This window comes from Cervus canadensis, chromosome 1 (assembly GCF_019320065.1).
Source record: "Cervus canadensis isolate Bull #8, Minnesota chromosome 1, ASM1932006v1, whole genome shotgun sequence".
In the NCBI taxonomy this organism is placed as follows: Eukaryota; Metazoa; Chordata; class Mammalia; order Artiodactyla; family Cervidae; genus Cervus; species Cervus canadensis.
Genome location: NC_057386.1, coordinates 28,262,081 through 28,278,814, shown reverse-complemented (window position 1 = coordinate 28,278,814; position 16,734 = coordinate 28,262,081). Strand labels below are relative to the sequence as shown.

Genomic DNA, 16,734 nt, shown 5'->3' with positions numbered 1-16,734 from the left:
TGAAGTGAAAGTGTTAGTCCCTCAGTTGTGTCTGACTCTTAGCAACCCCATGGACTATATAGCCCACCAGCCTCCTCTGTCCATGAGATTTCCCAGGCAAGAATACTGGAGTGGGTGGCATTCCCTTCTCCAGGGGATCTTCCTGACCCAGGGATCCAACCCAGGTCTCCTGCACTGCAGGCAGATTCTTTATCATCTGAACCACTATGGAAGCCCAGAGCAGAAGATATTTCACCATGACACCTGAGCTTTCTTCTTGGGGTCATCTAGATCCTTACTATTAAGCTAGGGATCACTAGACAAGAGTGCCCTCTCTTACGATAATTTCTCTTCCAAGACCATGAGCTCATTTTCTGACAACTGGCCCCAATAGGACAACCTCAGCCCATTGAATGGGTTATAATAACTTTGGACCTCACATCAAAAGAGCTAAGAGCATCCCCTTTCCGCTCCCAGAAAGTCCTCTTACCAGGGTAGGGATGGTTCTATTCACCCACAAGAATGGGACACCTCCAGTTGGCCCAGCCAAAATATTCTGTAATTGATTGCCCGGGTATTCTGGTAACCTCTGCAGTACAAAAGAGACTAATCAAGGTGTCTTACTATCTCTGCACCCTTACAAAGGGGAACTATCGCATAAGAGGGAAAGCTTTTCAATCCTGGGTTCATTCTCCTAAACTTATGACCAGAGAGGAAAGACACATTAGGTTGTCAGCAACTAGAATTTAATTCTGCTGTGTGCTGGGTCCCAGGAGCTGGTCCAATTACACACCTATTTCCACTGAATTCGTGTGTTGTTTTTTTTGTTTTTTTTTTCTCAAAATAAATAAGAACTCTCTTGGTCTCTGTCAATCGAAAAAGGCACCAATTACATCCAAAATACTATTTTCTATCCATGATTTGGTGCAGTTGCCAAACGGAAGGTTTTTTCCACCCAGAGCCATTTTGCTCACTCATCAGGATGGAAACAGGAAAGGGGAACATTCCAGGGCACAAGCCTTAAATCCCTTGAGAGCATCTCAGAGTGTGCCATGCCAGCCTTTGCTGGGATCTGATGAGCTCCTTGCATGCAACGTTCAGGCGCTTTTAAGCACCCAAGTTGAAATGATCCCACCCCAGTAGGCTGCTTGAGTAATTTTTACATCAGCACTTCTAGGCACTGCTTCCCCGGATAACCTCAGCCCTGGGACAGAGACGACATACTCTTTTAGGACCCCACCCCCCCAAATCTTTTTCAGAACTCCAATAAAGATCTTTTTTCTTATTTATTTTTATTGAAGCATAATTGATTTATGGGCTTCCCAAGTGGCACTAGTGGTAAAAAACCCACCTGCCAATGTAGGAGATATAAGAGACCTGGGTTCGATCCCTGGGTCAGGAAGATCCCCCAGAGGAGGAAATGGCAACCCACTCCAGTATTCTTGCCTGCAGAATCCCCTGGACAGAGGAGCCTGGTGGGCTACAGTCCATGGGGTCGAAAAGAGTCAGACATGACTGAAGCAGCTGAGCGCAGCACAGGGCATGGATAGATGATTTACGATGTTGTTAATTCCTGTTATACAGCAAAGCCATTTGGTTATACATTTGTATACATTCTTCTTTTTAATATTCTTTTCCAGTTTGGTTCACTATAGGATTTTTCTTTCTCATCACAATTGTCATTCAATTAATTTAAAATTACATCTATAACTACATTGTGTGGCTTCCCTGGTAGCTCAGACGGTAAAGAGACTGCCTGCAATGCAAGAGACCTGAGTTAGATCCCTGGGTCGGGAAGATCCCCTAGAGGAGGGTGTGGCAACCCACTCCAGTACTCTTGCCTGGAGAATTCCATGGCCAGAGGAGCCTGGTGGGCTATAGTCCATGGGGCCGTAAAGAGTTGGACATGACTGAGTGACTAACTGCACTGCATTGCAGCTTTTAAAATAGTTTATTAACAGTATCTATACATTGTAATTCATTTTATGTTTTAATCTTATCTATTCTATTTTATGTCTCAAAAAATGCTCTTCTGAGAAAGATTGCATGGACTTTGAAGCTCCTAGAAAACAGGGATGGTGTTTGGTTTCTATCATGACTCAGTCCCAAGAATGGATGTCGATGGTAGCTGTTGAGCTACTATTTGTCAGAAGAATAAACGGCTGAAAGGCTCTGCTATCTTAATTTTTCAAGGCTGAAAATTAATCTAAAAGTTGAAAATTGTTGGAAACATAGAGTAGCTAAAGAAAGTTTTAAAAAGACTAAGACATGACCACATTTTACCACTTCATGCATTTTGACTTGTCAGCATCATAGAATTTCTTTATTGGAGTATAGTTGCTTTACAATGTTGCGTTAGTTTCTGTTCTACAGCAAAGTGAATCAGCTATAAGTGTGCACCTGTCTCCTCCCTCTGTAGCCTCCCTCCCACCCACCTGCCATCCAACCCCTCTAAGTCATCACAGAGCACTATGCGGAGCTCCTATGTGACACAGCAAAAAGTGACTTTGCACTGATTTCTTTTCTCTAACTCTTCTTCATCCTCAGTGGGAAGAGGGAAGGGGGGGAAGGAGCAACTCAGAGGGACCCAGAGGTGCCCTGTAAGTCCCAAATGGCGATCTACCCACTCTAAAACCCAGGATCAAAAGGGGTGGCTTGCCCACCTAAAAGGACCCAGGGCTTCTCTGGATTTTTAAATGTAGGTGCCTACCCTCGAGAAGCTTATTCTCAGTGAGAGAAGCAGACCACACATAGGACAAATAACATAGCTGGGAGTTTCACTAGCAACAGGTACCAAAGGGAAGTGAAAGCAAAAGTCACTCAGTCGTGTCCGATTCTTGGTGACCCCCATGGACTACAGAGTTCATGGAATTCTCCAGGCCAGAACACTGGAGTGGGTAGCCATTCCCTTCTCCAGGGGATCTTCCCAACCCAAGGATTGAACCCAGGTTTCCCACATTGCAGGTGGATTCTTTACCAGCTGAGCCACAAGGGAAGCCCAAGAATACTGGAGTGGGTAGCCTATCCCTTCTCCAGGGGATCTTCCCGACCCAGGAATCAAACTGGGGTCTCCTGCATTGAAGGCAGATTCTTTACCAACTGAGCTATCAAGGAAGCTCTAAGACATAAGGCTTTGAACCCCGGTTTTCAGACAAATCCTAGTGATCCAGTGATGTATTTCCTTAAGAATGTTTTTGTAACTTTCAAAAGATGTTTTTTCCCTCCTTAACCCTGGATGACATACAATACCCTCTTCTCCTTTCTACAGATTTTGACACCATCATTCCATCTCATGCTGAGCTGCAGTAGGAGCTTTGCTGGGGCAAATTCAACTCTGGAACATTCTTTGCCACAAATCACAGCTGCCACCAGGACTGCCCTTGCCAACTCCCCCAGGCTCCCCTACAACAACATTCCATCTTCAGGACCCTGCCAGAACAGTGCCAATCAAGAGTGGAAAGATGTACCAAGAAGTATTGGAGACACCACAGAAAAACAGGTGTTCCCAAATATCCCCCGAGAGCCTGCGCTGAGGCGTATCGAACGACCCAGGGAAAAACACATGGGATAATGGGTCATTTGTTAAAACCTGGCCATAAATCCCACAGGACAATGCCACATTGTCAGGCTGCCCCCTCATAACAATTCCCTGCTGATAACACTGGTATGTATGTGGCTTGGAGACGCCCCAGTGAAGACAACCCTGGTGCCGTGGAATATTCGGTGAGCTCAGGCTTGCCAAGTCCCTCCTATGAGGTGAGTCATAAAGCTCGACAGCTTTATTTTTTTTACTCCTTGCAGCCAGAGTTGTGTCAGCTCTAGTGTAAGCCTAGGAGCATCTCTTGTGGTCTGATTTGAGGGGACTGTGAGCTTCATCCAAGTCCTCTCCTCCATCTTCTCATGACCTTCCATCGGAGCAGAGGGATGAACTAGTGAAAACCAGAATCCTATGAGAACAGGAGTATTCATGGAAGTTATCACCCAAAAATGCTAGGTTTAGAAAAGACTCTGGGAATTATCCAGCATAAACATCACTAAGCACAGATAAGCAAGCAGACCTGTGTGTGTGTGTGTGTGTGTGTGTGTGTTAGTTGCTTAGTTATGTCGACTTCTTGCAACCCCATAGACCGCAGCCCACCAGGCCCCTCCGTCCATGGGATTCTCCAGGCAAAAACACTGGAGTGGGTTGCCATTTCCTCCTCCAAAAGAAACTACAGAAAGAAAGAAAGTGAAGTCGTTCAGTCATGTCCAAACCCTTTGCGACCCCACGGACTGTAGCCTAACAGGCTCCTCCGTCCATGGAATCTTCCAGGCAAGAGTACTAGAGTAGGTTGCCATTTCCTTCTCCTGTGGTTGGTTCTTAATGTCCCTCACCTCCCTGATCCATGCCCTTTGACCCCAAAGCTGACCTGTGTATCCTAGAGGATGCTGTAGAAATAAGGACTTGTGACTTCTGAGGTCTAGCCAAGGAAGACCTCACAGCTTGGCTGAGGTTCTCCGGGTCACTCACACTCGAGGAATCTGGCCCCCATATCCTGAGGACACTCCAGCAGCCCCAGAGAGGGCTTCACATGGCTGAGGACTGAGGTCTGTGACCATGGGCAGCAGTAGTCACAGGAGTGAGCTGTCTGGAAAAGACGTCTTCCCGCCCCCATGGAGCCTTTCAATGAGCAGAGTTGGAGACCTTGGGCTGGACTGCCCAGTGAGGGCCTCTGAATTCCTGAGCCCAGAGATTTTGAGATCATACATGATCATTATATATATATTTTTTTTTTGGAATTCTTTTTTTTTTCATTTATTTTTATTAGTTGGAGGCTAACTACTTTGCAATATTGTAGTGGGTTTTGTCATACATTGACATGAATCAGCCATGGATTTACATGTATTCCCCATCCCGATCTCCCCTCCCACCTCCCTCTCTACCCGATCCCTCTGGGTCTTCCCAGTGCACCAGGGCCCGAGCACTTGTCTCATGCCTCCAACCTGGGCTGGTAATCTGTTTCACCATAGATAATATACATGTTTCGATGCTGTTCTCTCGAAACATCCCACCCTCGCCTACTCCCACAGAGTCCAAAAGTCTGTTCTGTACATCTGAGTCTCTTTTTCTGTTTTGCATATAGGGTTATCATTACCATCTTTCTAAATCCCATATATATGTGTTAGTATGCTGTAATGTTCCTTATCTTTCTGGCTTACTTCATTCTGTATAATGGGCTCCAGTTTCATCCATCTCATTAGAACTGATTCAAATGAATTCTTTTTAATGGCTGAGTAATATTCCATGGTGTATATGTACCACAGCTTCCTTATCCATTTGTCTGCTGATGGGCATCTAGGTTGCTTCCATGTTCTGGCTATTATAAACAGTGCTGCAATGAACATTGGGGTGCACGTGTCTCTTTCAGACATGATCATTATTTTAAGGCACTAAACCTGGAGCAATGTGTAACACAGCCATACTTAATATAACACCCAGAGCAGGGATAGGACAGGTACAAAATGACAACAGTAAAGAATTATCTTTCTGATTAAAGTGCATCCTTGTTTCCAAGGCCCACAAGGCTTCACATCGATGCAATAGGCTCTGACGAGGTCTGACCGTCAGCTCAGTGCACACCAGCTGGCTGCCTCCTACTAATTTCCCAAGTGCTCCCCACCTTCTCCCCCTCGCAAAGATGTTTATCATCCCACTTTACAGTCTGACTGGCACTCTGCCGCCCTGTGCTAAATTGCTTCAGTCGTGTCCTACTCTTTGCGACCCCATGGACTGTAGCCTGCCAGGCTCCCCTGTCCATGGGATTCTCCAGGCAAGAGTACTGGAGTGGGTTGCCACACCCTCCTCCAGGGGATCTTCCAGACCCAGGGATCAAACCTGCATCTCTTACATCTCCTGCATCAGCAGGTAGGTTCTTTACTACTAGTACCACTTGGGAAGCCCCAGCTATCTTTGCCCCCAGCACTCCACAAAGGTGAATGTTTCTTGTTGGTCAACTCTCAGCTCAAAAGTCACTTCGGAGAGGTTACCAGGTCACCAGTCCCGAGGAAGTCCCTCCTCCTCCCCCTCCCCGCATTGCTACCCTCTCTCTGCCGAACATCTCACAGGGGATGCTCTTCCCAGCATGGCCACGCTCTGAGTTTATGTCACACACTCCTGTGGTGACTTGGTTATGGTATTTCCCCAACAGATACAAGTTTCACAAAAGTGCTTTGTCCATCTTGTTTTCTTCTGAATCCCTAGAAGTCAGAAAGGGAAAAACAACTCGCATATTGTGCATTTACATGGAATCTAGAAAGATGGTATTCATGAACCTATTTGCAGGGCAGCAATGGAGATGCAGACTTAGAGTACAGACTTGTGTATTCAGTGGGGGAAGGAGAGGGTGAGACAAACTGAGAGAGTAGCATTGAAACATACACATTATCATACGTAAAACGACAGCCAGTGGGAATTCGCCGTATGATCCAGGGAGCTCAAATCAGATGCTCTGTGACAACCTAGAGGGGTGGGATGGGATGGAGGGCTGGCAGGGAGGTTCAGGAGGAAGGGGACATATGTATACCCATGGCCAATTCACGTTGATATATGGCAGAGACCAAGACAAAATTGTTAAGTGATTATCCTCCAATTAACAGTAAATAAATTTTTAAAATATTAATAAAAAACCATTTTAAAAAGGTGTTGCTCAAGTGTTCAACAATATTTGTAAAAAGAGGGATGAAGACTATGCATTGGGAAAGGAGAAAGACAAGAAGAGAAAGAGGGAAGGGAGGGAAGGAGAGACAGAGGAATGACAGGAAGGAAGCTGAAGGAGTGAGCCATGTCTTTGAAATCTTTATAAAAAACAGTAGCCCCTCTTCTAATTAACTTACCTCAAATGAACGCCTACTTTGCACAGACAAGTCTTGTGCAAGCTGCTGAGGACAGAAAGTAGCCACATGCCTTGTCCTTCAAGGAGAACTTGACCTTGAATTAACTGATCAGAATGCCTTTCAGTGGCTTGGAAGTCAAGAGCCAAGGAAGGGGAGAAATCTGAAAGGGGAGACGCATGGGGTGGGAGCAGTGGGTGGGATTTGGGGGGCGGGGCGTCTCCAGCCAGGTTGCCAGGAGTTGAGAAAAGTACTGTGGGAAGAGTCCAGAGAGAGTTCTGGCCAGATTTGCAAATGATTTCCCAATTGTCTGTAGAACCAGCCAGAAGCACAGAGTTGAGTTAAGCACCTATAGTCTTTGAACAAGTCAATGCTTCATGGGCACCTCTGAAAAATGAGACCTTTTTGTTTTTGGTCTCTGAACAGGGGCTGAAGAGGCCACATCCTCTGAGTCGTCAGTAAGAACGCACTTCCGCTCACAGCCCCTAAGAGCCCCTGATTCCCTAACTGCCTCCTTCATCCTTGGATGGAACCAGGTGGTGTTGGTACAGAAGGAGGTGGCTGAGCAAGGAAAAGAGATGTTTCTAAGCAGCATGTCAGGTCCTTCTGAAGGGAACAGAACAAGTTACATTGTTTGAATCATAAAAAAATCTAGGAAAAAAATCTCAATGAGACCTCTGGCCCACAACGCCCCAGAGTTCTGGGTTAGTATCACCCACTCGTTTGTCTCTGTGATTGTTTCTATAATCATTTCACTTATTTGTGTAACAGCAGGAAGAAAAGATCTGGTCCACTTGGACTTGTTTCCCGTCCTGGGCAGGCTTGTATATCTCACTTACAGAACCAGTTTTACAAAATGCATCTTTAGAGTCTAAATCCCAGAAGGGAGAGGCTGCCGTGGAAAAGAGATCCGAAAAATGAAGTCCTGAAATGAATTTCAAAAAAGGAAACTTTGGGCCAAAGATGAAAGGCCTTCTTAACTGGGAAAATCTATTAGAATATGTAATACTCTCTCAAGAACAGAAGCCCCCTTCCTTACATTATTTAACACGAGGGAGAACAAAGGGCAGGAGAACATACATTGATCCTGCTTCAGCCCCTGAGAGCATAGGAAAGATGACCTAATGGTGATTTCCTATTGCTAATTGACACGATCATTTGAATCTGAAAACATTAGAAAGTAATGAACCGGACTCTCCCCGTGGCAGGAGGGCGAGTGGGCGGCGCCTTTGGCTTTTCTGAAGCTCTTGATAGAGGGAAGAGGACATCTAAGCAATTCCGCATGCCACTGGATGGGCTCAAGCTCGGACACAGCCACGGTGTCCAGAAGAGGGTCCCCGTGCCCAAGTGCCAGAGCCCAGAGCCCAGAGCCAGCCCACAGCTCCTCCTAAATGCAATCAGACTCAGAGCGCCTCAGAAACAAATCTTCCCAGAGATAAGAAAACAGAAGGGGAAATGTTTAGTCTTGTCTTTCAAAAAGCTCCAGCCCAAGCTTTGTTCCTGTCCCGGGGGCAGAGCTAAAGTGGCATTCGACAGCAGACACGCATGCCACAGGATTATGGCACAGCTAGGGACCTCTCCGGAGTCACGGAATCCCAGGCCTGGAGGGAGCCTCCAGCTTTACCTAACAGTGCACCTCCTCCTCGCTTGAAGGGAGCCATGCCCCAGAACGGAGCCAGAATCCAGGGAGCTTTTGGGAACACCATGAGAGCCGGGTATTGGTACTCACCTGAGGCTGGAGTTTAATGAAAGAAAGGGCCTCGAAAACATCAGGAAGGAGGAAGAAAGCATGGCAGATATTAGCAGAATCTGAACAACTTGGGGCTCCTGTAAAACATTCCTCATTTGTGTGCAGACTGCATCATACTTCTTCTAGCCCAAGGCTTAAGTAGATGCACTCTGAAGGTTGAGTTCCTCTGTGGGGTGAAGAGGACCTGGGAGGCGCAATTTGGGGCAGGGCGGGGTGGTGGGGGGTTGGGGGAGTTACAATCTGGGACCATGCATTTTCCATCTGAAAATGGAAACACAGTACCAACTTGAAAAGTTTTAAGAGTGGATACAAATGAGGGCTTTCACGACCTAAGGTGGGGACGGAAACCCTGGTCCCCTTGGTGGCAGTGGTGATAATTCACACCCATCAGATAGAAGCCACATTCCTTTTGCTTTGGGTCCTCAGAGGGCTGCCTCGGTCACCAAGGGGAGAGTGACTGGCCCAAGTGCTCGGGCCAGCAGAGTAAGAGCTGGGCTTTGCTTGGGTGGAAGAAATCACAAATGCTGAGCTTCCTTGATGGCTCAGGCAGTAAAGAGTCTGCCTTGCAATGCAGGAGACCCGGCTTCTATCTCTGGGTCGGGAAGATCCCCTGGAGAAGGAAATGGCAACACACTCCAGTATTCTTGCCTGGGAGATCCCATGGACAGAGGAGCCTGGTGGGCTACTGTCCACAGGGTCACAAAGAGTCAGACACGACTGAACAACTAACACTTTCACTTTGACTTGGAGGCTGAGGCCTGCACAGCAGCATTAGACCTCCTCAGGCCCCCTGCCCACTCCAGGGCTTGCTCATTTTCACCAAAAAGCAGGAACCGCTGAGGGTCCCCTTGCAGGCCCCAGGGCACCGGGCTGAGCCTTCCAGGCATCTCTGTTGGAGCCAGGGACGCCTCTGGGCTGCAAGCTTTGAAGGGAGGCAGGGCGGGTGCAGGAAGAGCTCCTTCCTTCCGAGGCTTCAGCAGGGGGGAGGGGTGTGGACCAAGGCTCCCCCTTCCCTCGCCCAGGGGGATTAAGGATGCTGCATTGTCCTCGGGCCCCTGGGCCCAGCATTTGCATACATCAAGTCCTTGAGCTGGCACGGTGATGCAGGCTGCACCTGCTGCCTGGGGTTCCCAGGCTGCCGCCAGTCAGACCTTGCAGGTGATCCCTTTGGGTCCTTACAGATTGGGCTCCAGGCTTGGGGTGGAAAAGTGATGGAGAAGGGAAGCTGACACATGGTACACGCATGTCCCTCCGGACGGCTGCAAGTGGTCAGGGGTCTGGGAAAGCCTGGGCTTTGAATCAGGGGAGCTCTTTTCAACAAGCCTTTATGTGAAGAGCCCTCCAACCTCCTAAGCCTCATTGAACTTGAAAAGCTACAAGCTCCCTTTCTTTCCGGAGACCCTCTGGCCTCTTCCCTTATCTCTTTCATCGAAGCCATTGTTAGGGGCTGCATTAGTGGGAATCGGGATCCCCCCTCCCCATCGCAAGAAGGCGCGTATCATATCCCAGATGTAAGAGCTGTAGAACAAAGGTCTGAGCCATCCGGAGAGGGTGGGGGGAGCCCAGGTCACGACTCAGGGGATTCAGGCCCTCACCAGTGCTTTCCCATGTAAATAACATTTTTCAGATAACAAACTGCTTAAAAATACAGAAAGTACATTATTGCTCAGAATGACAACTTCCATTTGACAGGCGATGAAACTGAGGCTGGTCAACAACGTCCATCATGGGTATGTCCTGGACCGAAGCCCCGGAATTCAGACTCTGGGTCCTGCATTCTCCTGCCACGTGGCACCTTGTGTGCAAAACACCAGGGAAAAGAATTTTAGGACAGAATCTCATCTGGTTTTGTGCTGAAACAGGACTGAGTCACAGGACTCAGTACACCTGTGATGTATCATTTGGTCTCAGAATATTTTTCTAGCAAACCAAGGAAAAGAATTTAATGAGCAGGGGAGGTATGTGGGGCTGGCGACTGGACACCAGGACTCCGGGTAAGCTGCTCCCAAAGAATCATTAGCAAATGAATGGCTTATTCAAGTGCCCCTAGGGACTGGATTGGGGCCTGCTGGGTCTCCCAAGGAAGCCCCACCAGCTGGTCCCCAGCCTGTCCCGTCCCTTCCCCCACTCTCTTTCCTTCTGGAGCCCCGGGCACTCCACCATCCTTAACGTTTGTTCTCCAAAATCAGGAAGGGTCAGAACACCAACTGCCAGCAGTTGTTGGCCAATTGACCTCATTTTAATGTCATTGGCTTTTAGCCCGCTGTTATCTCTCACAATGATTTACATTCAAAATAAAATTTAAAAAAAAATCTAGTTAATTTACATAGAGCAAACACACCCTTAAGGTTTTCCCTGGCGGCTCAGCAGTAAAGAATCTGCCTGCAGTGCAGGAGCTTCTGGAGATGCTGTTCGATCCCGGGAAGATCCCTTGGAGGAGGACCTGGCAACCCATTCCAGCATTCTTGCCTGGAGAATCCCATGGACCGAGGAGCCTGGTGGGCTACAGTCCATGGGGTCCCAGAGATCTAGACACGACTGAAGAGACTGAACATGCACACGTGCACCCTTTTAAAATGGACAGTTCTAGGAGTTTCAAGACATCATACCATGTTGTAACCAGCACCACTATCAAGACACAGAACAGCTCCATCACCCTCTAAAATTCCTCCCTACCCATTGGTAGTCAACCCCACTCCCACCCACTGGGACCATTCTTCTGTCTTTTTGAGAATGTCGTAAAAATGGAGTCACATTGATGTAGCCTGTAGAGTCAGGCTGCTTCTGTTTTAGCATGACGCTTGGGAGATTTACCATGCCCTTGTATGGATCAAATCTGCATTCCTTTTTTTCTTGGTAAATAAAATTCCATTGCATGGAAAGACTGTTGTTGTTCTGTGTATAGAAGCACTCCAGGCTCCCCTGTCCTTCACTATCTCCCGGAGTTTGCTCAAACTCATGTCCATTGAGTCAGCGATGCTATCTAGCCATCTCATCCTCTGTTGTCCCCCCTTCTCCTTTTGCCTTCAATCTTTCCCAGAATAGGGTTTTTTCCAATGAGAATTTCTCTCCAATGGAAGGACAACATGTGGTTATTCATTCATCAGTTGAAGGACATTTGGATTGTTACCAGTTTTGAGAAATTTTGAATCAAGTGTCTGTAGACATTTGCATATAGGTTTTTGTGTGAACATGTCTTTATTTCTCTTGGGTAAATGCCCAGATATGGGATTGCTCATCATAAGGTTGGTGTATGTTTAACTTTACAGAAACTGCCAAGTTCCATCTCCAAGGGGCCTGTGTAACACTGTAGTGGTCCTGCAGTGTCGTGAGAGTTCCAGTTGCTCCACAATCTAGGGTTGTCCCTTATTATTATTGTTTGCCCACCTAACAGGTGTGCGGTAGTATCTCATTGTGATTTTAATGTGTATTTCTCTAATGACTAATGATATTGCTTTGTGTGTGTCTGGGTATTTTAAGATCTTACTTATCTTATCAGAGTAGTTTAGGTTCACAGCACAATTGAGAAGTTACAGAGATTTTGCACATACCCCCTGTTCCTACCTCCTTCTCTCAACATCCCCCAATAGAGTGGCACGTTTGTTAAATTTGCTACAATTGATGAACCTACAATGACATGACACTGTCTCCCAAAGTCTGCAGTTGACAGTAGGGTTCATGCCTGGTGCTGTATATTCTGCAGGTTTGGACAAATGCATTAAGTGCCATTCATAGTGTTTTCACTGCCCTCAACATCCTCTGTGCTCTGTCTCTATAGCTGTGCCTTTTTCAGACTGTCATGTAGTTGGAATTAAACATACGCACCCTTTTCAGACTGGTTTCTTACACTTAGTAACATGCACTTCAAGTTCCTCCATATCTTTTCATGGCTTGATAGCTCATTATTTTTTTAGTGCTGAATAATATTTCACTGTCTGCATGGGCCACAGCTTATTTATCTTTTTGCCTACTCCATCTAAGAATATCTTGGCTTCTTCCAAATTTTTCTTAAGTTTTCATTATGGAAATTTTTGAACAAATCAAAAAGTAGACAGAAGACTATCGTGAACTTACTGTATCTATCACCTAACTTCAAAAATTATCAATACATGGCAATCTTCTTTCATCTTTACCCTTATTCATTTCTCCCCAGCCCCGGAACAATTTGAAGCAAATTCTAGACGTGAATCATTTATAAATATTTCAGTATCTACTTCCAGAGATAGGATTTTTTTAAAGTGTAATCATAATACCACTTTCAGTTTTTAAAATGCACAGTAAATTCTTAATATATCAAAGGTTTTATAGCATTCATACTTTTTCAATTGTCTTATACAACTTTTTAAAGTAAAGTTTGAGTGTTGGTCCATTTGGTTGATATGTCTCCCTAGGTTCAAAGATTCTCCTTTCAAATCTTTCTTTCTTCTCACAGACTTGGATTGAAGAAACTAGAATATTTGACATATAGAATTTCCCCAGTCTGGATTTTGCAGTTTTAGGCACTTTGGAATTTCCCATAGTGTCTTTTTTTTTTTCATTTATTTTTATTAGTTGGAGGCTAATTACTTTAGAATATTGTAGTGGTTTTTGTCATACATTGACATGAATTAGCCATGGATTTACATGTATTCCCCATCCCGATCTCCCCTCCCACCTCCCTCTCTACCCGATCCCTCTGGGTCTTCCCAGTGCACCAGGGCCCGAGCACTTGTCTCATGCATCCAACCTGGGCTGGTAATCTGTTTCACCCTTGATAGTATACATGTTTCGATGCTGTTCTCTCGAAACATCCCACCCTCGCCTTCTCCCACAGAGTCAACAACAAAAGTCTGTTCTGTACATCTGAGACTCTTTTTCTGTTTTGCATATAGGGTTATCATTACCATCTTTCTAAATCCCATATATATGTATTAGTATACTGTAATGGTCTTTATCTTTCTGGCTTACTTCACTCTGTATAATGGGCTCCAGTTTCATCCATCTCATTAGAACTGGTTCAAATGAATTCTTTTTAATGGCTGAGTAATATTCCATGGTGTATATGTACCACAGCTTCCTTATCCATTCATCTGCTGATGGGCATCTAGGTTGCTTCCATGTCCTGGCTATTACAAACAGTGTTGCGATGAATACTGGGGTGCACGTGTCTCTTTCAGATCTGGTTTCCTCTGTGTGTATGCCCAGAAGTGGGATTGCTGGGTCATATGGCAGTTCTATTTCCAGTTTTTAAGGAATCTCCACACTGTTCTCCATAGTGGCTATACTAGTTTGCATTCCCACCAACGGTGTAAGAGGGTTCCCTTTTCTCCACACCCTCTCCAGCATTTATTGCTTGTAGACTTTTGGATAGCAGCCATCCTGACTGGCGTGTAATGGTACCTCATTGTGGTTTTGATTTGCATTTCTCTGATAATGAGTGATGTTGAGCATCTTTTCATGTGTTTGTTAGCCATCTGTATGTCTTCTTTGGAGAAATGTCTGTTTAGTTCTTTGGCCCATTTTTTGATTGGGTCATTTATTTTTCTGGAATTGAGCTGCAGGATTTGCTTGTATATTTTTGAGATTAATCCTTTGTCTGTTTCTTCATTTGCTATTATTTTCTCCCAATCTGAGGGCTGTCTTTTCACCTTGCGTATAGTTTCCTTTGTTGTGCAAAAGCTTTTAAGTTTCATTAGGTCCCATTTGTTTATTTTTGCTTTTATTTCCAATATTCTGGGAGGTGGGTCATAGAGGATCTTGCTGTGATTTATGTCAGAGAGTGTTTTGCCTATGTTCTCCTCTAGGAGTTTTATAGTTTCTGGTCTTACATTTAGATCTTTAATCCATTTTGAGTTTATTTTTGTGTATGGTGTTAGAAAGTGTTCTAGTTTCATTCTTTTACAAGTGGTTGACCAGTTTTCCCAGCACCACTTGTTAAAGAGGTTGTCTAAAAATATGGAACGCTTCACGAATTTGCGTGTCATCCTTGCGCAGGGTCCACGCTAATCTTCCCTGTATCGTTCCAATTTTAGTATATGTGCTGCCGAAGTGAGCACCCCATAGTGTCTTTAAAAGGAACCATGCATTTTGTGTAAACAAGCAGTTAGATCCAGAGGGAGTAAATTTAAACTGCACCCAAATTAATTTGTGGGTGTTTACAAAATGGTGACAGTCATATTCTCCATTCATTCATTAGCTGAAATACTTCTTAACATATCACTGCTTCCCTAGTGCTACATGTCATATGGGCTTCCCAAGTGGCACTAGTGGTAAAGACCCCACCTGCTGATGCAGGAGACATAAGAGATGCGGGTTCGATCCCTGGGTCAGGAAGATCCGCTGGAGGAAGGCATGGCAACCCACTCCAGTATTCTTGCCTAGGATATCCCATGGACAGAGGAGCCTAGTGGGCTATAGTCCATACGGTCATAAGAAATCCAACACAACTGAAGTGACTTAGCATGCCTGTACACCCAGGCTCTCCTATGAGGTCTTTGGATGTTCTGATGCTCCGTCCACAAGGCTGAGAGCCTCAGGCATCAGAAGCTCAACAGAAAAACCCCTCACATGACACTGTGTCTACAGGCAGCCAGCAGAGGGGAGAGGGTGATGCTAGGTAAGAGGGAGAGAGGTTTCACTCTGTGACCTGAACCAACAGGTTGACTTGAAGCAATAGGTGACCTAATAGGACTAATAGGTAGATAGTAATATCACAGTGGTGTGATCACTCACCTAGAACCAGACATCCTGGAATGTGAGGTCAAGTAGGCCTTAGGAAGCATCACTACAAACAAAACTAGTGGAGATGATGGAATTCCAGCTGAGCTATTTCAAATCCTGAAAGATGATGCTCTGAAAGTGTTACACTCAATATGCCAGCAAATTTGGAAAACTTAGCAGTGGCCACAGGACTGGAAAAGATCAGTTTTCATTCCAATCCCAAAGGAAGGCAATGCCAAAGAATGCTCAAACTACTGCACAATTGCACTCATCTCACAAGCTAGTAATGCTCAAAATTCTCCAACCCAGGCTTCAATAGTAAGTGAACTATGAACTTCCAGATGTTCAAGTTGGATTTAGAAAAGGCAGAGGAACCAGAGATCAAATTGCTAACATCCATTGGATCATTGAAAAAGCAAGAGAGTTCCAGAAAAACATCTACTTCTGCTTTATTGACTATGTCAAAGTCTTTGACTGTGTGGATCACAACAAACTGTGGAAAATTCTGAAAGAGGTGGGAATACCAGACCCCCTGACCTTCCTCCTGAGAAATCTGTATGCGGGTCAAGAAGCAATAGTTACAGCTGGACATGGAATAATAGACTGGTTCCAAATAGGAAAAGGAGTACATCAAGGCTGTATATTGTCACCCTGCTTATTTAATTTATATGCAGAGTACATCGTGATGGACTGGATGAAGCACAAGTTGGAATCAAGATTGCTGGGAGAAATATCAATAACCTCAGATGTGCAAATGATACCACACTTATGGCAGAAAGTGAAGAGGAACTAAAGAATCTCTTGATAAAAGTGAAAGGAGAGTGAAAAAATTGTCTTAAAAATCAACATTCAGAAAACTAAGATCATGGCATCTGATCCCATCACTTCATGGCAAATAGATGGGGAAACAGTGGAAACAGTGACAGACTTTATTTTCTTGGGCTCCAAAATCACTGCAGGTGGTGACTGCAGCCATGAAATTAAAAGATGCTTGCTCCTTGGAAGAAAAGCTATGACCAACCTAGATAGCATATTAAAAAGCAGAGACATTCCTTTGCCGACAAAATTCCATCTAGTCAAAGCTTTGATTTTTTCAGTAGTCATGTATTTATGTGAGAGTTGGACTATAAAGAAAGTTGAGCACCAAAGAATTGATGCTTTTGAACTGTGGTATTGAAGAAGACTCTTGAGAGTCCCTTGGCCAGCAAGGAGATCCAACCAGTCCATCCTAAAGGAAATCAGTCCTGATTATTCACTGGAAGAACTGATGCTGAAGCTGAAACTCCAATACTTTGGCCACCTGTTGCAAAGAGCTGACTCATTTGAAAAGACCCTGATGCTGGGAAAGATTGAAGGCAGGAGAAGGGGACAACAGAGGATAAGATGGTTGGATAGCATCACCGATTCAATGGGCATAAGTTTGAGTAAGCTCCAGG

The 16,734-nt window shown here is 45.3% G+C and overlaps 1 non-coding gene across 1 annotated transcript; it reads right to left on the bottom strand.

The window, feature by feature from the left end:
* Positions 1-14,527: 14,527 nt before the first annotated feature.
* LOC122425105 lies at positions 14,528-14,634 on the bottom strand. Its single transcript, XR_006264701.1, has one exon. It is a non-coding gene; the product is annotated as a U6 spliceosomal RNA (small nuclear RNA).
* Positions 14,635-16,734: the final 2,100 nt, after the last annotated feature.